General features: G+C 58.6%; 1 pseudogene; it reads right to left on the minus strand.

Moving 5' to 3' along the window:
- Positions 1–1,139: 1,139 nt before the first annotated feature.
- Positions 1,140–3,978, minus strand: LOC115338536 (annotated as a pseudogene).
- Between the last annotated feature and the right edge of the window lie 2,815 nt (positions 3,979–6,793).

Genomic DNA, 6,793 nt, shown 5'->3' on the forward strand with positions numbered 1-6,793 from the left:
GCAACTTGGAAATACGTTACGCTACCACACGATTGCAAAGTTTACATCTATGCTTCATAACCACCATTCCCAGGAAACATCATGCAACAGGAAAGCACACTGATGAACCACAACTTGGACAGCTGGACTCCAAGCAAGGCAATAACCAAAAAATAGACGCCTCCAGACTCATTTTCAGAACACCAACAATAAACCCTGGGAATCGACAAAACACATGCCATGTCTCCACCAGTACCTCCTCACACACAGAAACCTCTCAAGAACTCTCCTCAAACCCTTCACAGGTTGCATGGTTGTCCCTGACCTTCATCATTTGCAGATAGACTCCACCCAAGAAAAGCTGCACAGACAACTTCTCCTTACCAGGGAGAATTTGACTTCTAGCATGTGCATGTGACAAGCAAGAGCATTTCTTCCAGTAGTAATTTAAGGAAACACTCTATGAAAGTCTCTCTTTACAGCTGAAAGCATGAAAGGCATATGAGGGATAGTCAGCCAAATGTAACACATGTGGTCTTCCACACATTATCACAGGCAAAAGCCCACCTCCACAGCATTACAACGAGCAAGTCGGGACGTTAAACACACACAGAAGGGAAGGGATGACAACATACTCTTCTAGATTATGGCATAACTCAGGTGTTTATAGGTTACAAAACCAGGGCTGGCTCCTCCCAAAGCTCCCTTTAGGGCACTTGCCATAAGTATACATTAAGCTGTTAGAAACATCACCACAACGTGCAAGCACACAGGAGGAACCTCCCAGGCCTCCCTATGCAGCTGGAACAACGTGTCTGACTTGGGCCAAACTTACTTGGGAAGCCAAAACTCACATTGCATGATACTACAGATGGGCACCGAACAGGGAAAGGAGCAAACCAGATCTCTTGTGTCTGGTTCCACAGCCCCTCACAAACACCTCCCAAGACTCTCGTCTCCAAGCCGTCACAACTTGCCTGGTGTTCGTTGACCCTCATATTTGCAAGCACTTGTTATCAGAGGGCCAGAACCCAGACCCTTTGTCCTCGACATGGATCACTACCACGCCACGGACCTCGCCGAGATTTCGCTACATCTCCGTACTGAGAAGGAAGATACATTGCCTGCTCACTAGTCTTCTGGAAAGAAACCTCGGGGCTCTACGAGTAAAAGAGGAGCTGTCCTCCGGCAGAGGCTGGGTCAGTGAACAGCATGTAACACATCAGCGACGTGATAAAAGCAGCAAGCCCCCCTGAGAGGAAACTCCAGCAGGCAACAGCAGCCTCCCGCTTCTCCTGCCTCCCGCAGCAACTGTCACGCTGAGCCGCGATCCCCCGTTCACCTCCCGGGAGCAAGAGGCGCCAGCGCCCCGCGCGTCGCTGAGCGAAGCTTGCCTTCCCGCTACCTCCACCCCCCGAGGCAGGAGACAGAAGTCGGGGGGAAAGGGCGGAGAAGCAGCGGAGGGAAGCGTCGCGCGCCGCGCCGCGCCGCGCCGCGGGGAAGGGCTGGTGGGAGGAACTCACCGGGGGAGCGGCGGGGTCCGCGCGGCGGGCGCCGGCAGGGTCCTCCCCGAGCAGCGGCGCGGGCTCGTCGGGCGGCGGCCGGGCCGGGAGGGTGTCGCAGCAGCTGCCGCCCGACAAGCGGAGCTGGCTCTTGCGCGAGTCGGCGGTGAGCGACACCTCGTGCGAGTAGGAGTGCAGGAAGGCGCGGACGCCGTCGATGCCCACGAAGTGCGAGGCCGGGACGCCGCGCAAGGCGCCGCTGCCCGCCGCCAGCAGCTGCGAGCGGCGCCAGCGCCGCAGGCGCAGCGCCAGCAGCAGGAAGGCGAGGAAGGAAGGCAGGACACGGCCGCCACGGCCACCACCAGCCACCGCGTCAGGCTGCCGGCCGGCTCGCCCGGCGCCGCCGCCGCCGCGCTGCCCAGCTCCGACAGCAGCTCGGCCACGCTCTCGGCCAGCACCACCGTCAGCGTGGCCGTGGCCGACAGCGCCGGCCGCCCGTGGTCCTTCACCACCACCACCAGGCTCTGCCGCGCCGCGTCGCGGGCCAGCGGGAAGCGCGCCGTCCGCACCTCGCCGCTGTGCAGCCCCACGCGGAACAGCCCCGGCTCCGTCGCCTTGGCCAGCTCGTACGACAGCCACGCGTTCTGCCCCGCGTCCGCGTCCACCGCCACCACCTTGGCCACCAGCGCCCCGGGCTCCGCCGAGCGCGGCGCCAGCTCCACGCCCGCCCAGCCCGCGCCCGGCGCCGGCGCCGGCGGCGGGTACAGCACCTGCGGCGCGTTGTCGTTCTCGTCCACGATCACGAGCCGCACCGACACGTTGCTGCTCAGCGCCGGCGCGCCGCCGTCCTCCGCCCGCACCCACAGCCCCACCTCGCGCACCTCCTCGTAGTCGAAGGAGCGCAGCGCGTACAGCGCGCCCGTCTCCGCCTGCACCGACACGTAGGACGAGAGCGGCGCGCCCCGCACCCGCCCCTCCGACAGCCGGTACCGCACGCGCGCGTTCTGCCCCCAGTCCGCGTCCGCCGCCCGCACCGTCAGCACCAGCGCGCCCGCCGCGTTGTTCTCGGGCAGCCGGGCGCTGTAGCGCGCCTCCGCGAACACCGGCGCGTTGTCGTTCACGTCCAGCACCCGCAGCGCCAGCACCGCGCTGCTCCACAGCGCCGGCGACCCGCCGTCCGCCGCCCGCACCGTCACGTTGTACTCCGCCACCTCCTCCCGGTCCAGCTCCCTCGCCGTCACCACGCGGTAGTAGCTGCCCTGCGAGCTCCGCAGCCGGAACGGGACGCCCCCGTCCAGCGAGCACCGCACCTCGCCGTTCGCCCCCGAGTCCCGGTCCTGCACGTGCAGCAGGGCCACCACCGTCCCCGGCGGCGCGTCCTCCGAGATCGCGCTCAGCGACGACCGCACCGAAATCTCGGGCGCGTTGTCGTTCACGTCAGTCACCGTGATCGCGACTTTGGCCGTGTCGGAAAGGCCCCCGCCATCCGCCTGCACCTCCAGTTCGTGCGAGTCACCTTCCTCGAAGTCCAGGCTCCGCACAGTGTGATGGCTCCCGTCTCGCGTCCAGCTGGAAAATCTCCGATGCCAGGTCAGTCGCTTTCTTCAGGGATACTTCACGTGGGCCCGTAGATGCCCTCGTCGGCGTCGTGGGCCGTGACGGTGACGAGGTGGAGCCCACGGGCAACGTCCTCCGGCACACGCAGCGTGTACCTCCGCCTGGCTGAACACGGGCGCGTGTCGTTCGCGTCCAGCACCGCCACGCGGATCCGCGCCGTGCCCGTCCGCGCCGGCTCTCCGCCGTCGCTCGCCCTTCATCACCAGCTCGTGAAACGCCGCCTCCTCCCGGTCCCAGCGCCTTCGCCAGCACCAGCTCGGGACTGCTGATCCCCGCCGGGGCCCGCCTGCACGGCCAGCGAGAAGTGCTCATCGCCGCTCAGCTCGTAGCTCTGCAGCGAATTCCGTCCCGAGTCCGGGTCGTGGGCCCTGGCCAGGGGAAAACCGCGACCCCGGGGCTGTCGTCTCGCTCATTCTCTCCTCAAGCTCGAGTTCCTTGAAGCTGGGCGCGTTGTCGTTAATGTCCGTGATTTCCACTTCGATTCGAAAAACTTCATTTCCCCCCTCCACTATCACCTCACAAGCGCAGCACGCATTTCTCCACCAGCCGGCACAGCTGCTCTCTGTCTATCCTCTCCGCCGTCACCAAATGCCCCGTCTTGCCGTGCAGAGCGAATACTGCGTCTTCCCCTCAGATACAACGCGGACGCCGCGGTCCGCGGAGCGCCGGCAGCTCCAGCCCCAGGTCCTTGGCCACGTCGCCCAACGAACGAGCCCTTCGGCATCTCCTCGGGAACCGAGTAGCGCAGCTGCCCCCACGCCGCCTCCCACGCCGCCACCAGGACGCACCACAGCAGGGCTCGCTCCCGCCGGCCCCAGCGCCTCCCCGCCGCGCACATCGCCGCCGCGGCCCCGCCGGACCCGCACCGCCGCCGCACGCTCCTCGCAAGACGCTCCGGCTCGGGCTCCGCTTCCCTCTAAGGCTCGGCCCCGGCTCGCCGCTCCCGGCCGCTGCCGCCGGCCCCTCCGCCTCAGCTGCAGCACGGCCTCCGCACCGCGGGGACGCTCGCAGACCGCCCGGCCGCCGAGCCAGCCAGCCAGCCAGCCAGCGGAGCGAGCCGGGGCCGCAGCGGGCGGGGCTGCCGGCAGCGCTCCGGCCTTCCTCTCGCTCCCTCCTCGGTCAACAGCGGCGCCCGCAGCCTCCTCCCGGCAACTGCAGGCACGAGCGCTGCCGAAGCGCTGCCCCGCCCTGCCTTTCCCGCGGGCAGCGGGCGGGGACGGCACCGTCGCCACGGGGACAGCGGGGCCCGTCCCGCGGTTCCATCTCCTGCGCTGCTTTTCGCCAGCCCTTCTCTCCTTCGACCCTCGAGGCGATCACGACCAGGGAGGAAGGCAGGGGCCTCCCGCGGCCGCGCTGCTTCAACCGCCCGGGAAAAATCACTTGCTAACGCCGAGACGTGCCAAGTAAAATGATGTCTCCTCGTCTCACATGCAGGTGATTACGAGCCTCATCCCATATAGCCCGAAAGCACAATCTCCAACACTAATATGTGTAGCAGTCATGCCTGAATGACTGGTGCAAGGAGAGCAAAGAAGAAACAGGCTCTGAAATACAAACCGGGATATTCAGACACACACTCCGCCCCTCCCGTGAACTAGAGGTAGGAACCCAAGCGGCAGGGACTTTGCTTTAAAGACCTCCGTTCCTAAGGAACACGCTTGGAATTAACTACGCCACCACCACTGACTGAGATTAGGCATTTAGAGGCTGAAGCAGGCACATGGCACTCCTTGGGAGAAAGAGGACTTTTAGGCTCGCAAGGAAACCCCAATTCAATATGGAGAAGAAATAGCGAAACTTTTGCAGGCAGTTCTTCAGCCCAAGGAAGTTCCAATAACACATTAGGAAGCCCTTCAGAGTGGGAATAGTGAAATTGTAAAGGGAAGTCGAAAAGCGGATGAAGTGGAAAAAAGAAGCAGCTCTAAAAGAGTCAACAGTTGGAAGGAGCCTTAATTCCAGCACCTCGTTTATCATGCATAATATACTGAGAGAGAAGATCAATTGCCAGAACAATTAGATTGTTCTAAGAATGATCAGGGTTGGTGGGTGACACCTTTAAAGCAACTGCTACTTCTGAAAAGCTGATGGAAAGTCTACTTAAAAGATTGCATCGAGAAACACATTCAAGAGCAAATGCATTGGCATTGACTGCCAAAAAGATAGCTTGTAGGACCAAAAATGCAAAATCTGACAGACATAATAGTTAAGAGACGTGCTATTTTTGTGCTAATCATCCAAAAACTTACCAGGAGGGTTACAGGAGAGTTGTGTGAAACAAGGAATAACTCCTGGGGAATACTGGCAAACAGATGTTATGTCACTACCAAGTGTAATTCATTCAAATATTTATTGATGACAGTAGATACCTTGTTTGGTTGGCCAGAGGCCTTTCCATGTCGTACCAAGAAGGCTAGAGAAATCATTAAGGCCTTGTCAAAACAAATTTTCCCTAGGTTTGATATTCCAGAAGGTCATTCTTCTGAGAGTGGGGTTTCATGGTTATGTCAGAAAAGTAATGGATTGCGGTCTGGTCAATAAATCTCGAAGAACCACCTGTAACTGCCAAGACAGAGTAACAAGTAGGTAAGAGGCAAGTCCTACAGGGGGAGATTGCGACCACCGACTCATTGACCACCTACTCCAATGAGACCACCTACTCAAAAGAAGACCATGAAGAAGAAGACCGACTCTGCGCACTAATTTACATGACAGGCGAAGAAGAAAGACCAATCGTTAAGGGAAAGTAATACTGAATATGTATCACTTAATTAGATAAAAGGGGGATTTCTGAGACAAAGTGTGCTGTCTTGAGACAGGCACCCGTTCTTGCGCATCCATGAAATTAATTTAAAAATACCTCGACTCTGTGTGGTATTGCCTTGCAGGCCGGGAAAACGAACCCCGTTTGTGGAACAACAATAAGGAACACGCTTGACAATTAACTACACCATGACCATTAGCTGAGATTAGACATTAAAGGCTCAAGAAGGTGGGGTCAATCAACTGAGAATCTCAAACCGTACCACAATCTCTAACACGATTTTGTAGCCGTCCTGCTTGAATGACTGCTACAAGGAGAGCAAGAGAAAATAGGCTCTGAAATACAAACTTGATATTCGGACACACACCCCACTCCCCCAGAGAAATAAGCATATCAGGCTCATGAACCCACGCTTCAGGAACTTTCCTTGAAATACTCCCGTTCATACCGCCCATTCTGTGGTGGAGGGTGATTGCAGCCATACGACACCTTTGCGTTGCTCCCAATTTTTCTTCTGCACCTATTTTCCCGCTAGTCGTCAAGTCCCGACAGTATTTTAGAACGGGATGAGAGCAATGGAGTGCTTCAGTGAAGTCACTGAGCTAATGGCTACATCATTAAACTGTTGGAAGACCTACAGAGGCAGCTAATACCGAAAAAGGAAGTTAAGGGACTTGAATGGGTGATTTCCCATTAGGCCACATAAATTAAGGGTCTGCATGCTTCATAGGCATTTACACCTAAACAATTAATTCGATAACGTGAAGGAATCGGCTAGGAAGGGGCGGTGACGACCAGAAAGAAATGACACGCCCTCCCGTGGTTGTGTTATTTCTACCGCGGGGATAAATGTTTTTGTTACGGTGATACAATGTAGGCATAAAGTTCTCTTAATATTCCGTGCAGAGCATTGCCAGTCTTGGCCCGTTAGTTC

The sequence above is a fragment of the Aquila chrysaetos genome, unplaced genomic scaffold, assembly GCF_900496995.4.
Source record: "Aquila chrysaetos chrysaetos unplaced genomic scaffold, bAquChr1.4, whole genome shotgun sequence".
Lineage (NCBI taxonomy): Eukaryota > Metazoa > Chordata > Aves > Accipitriformes > Accipitridae > Aquila > Aquila chrysaetos.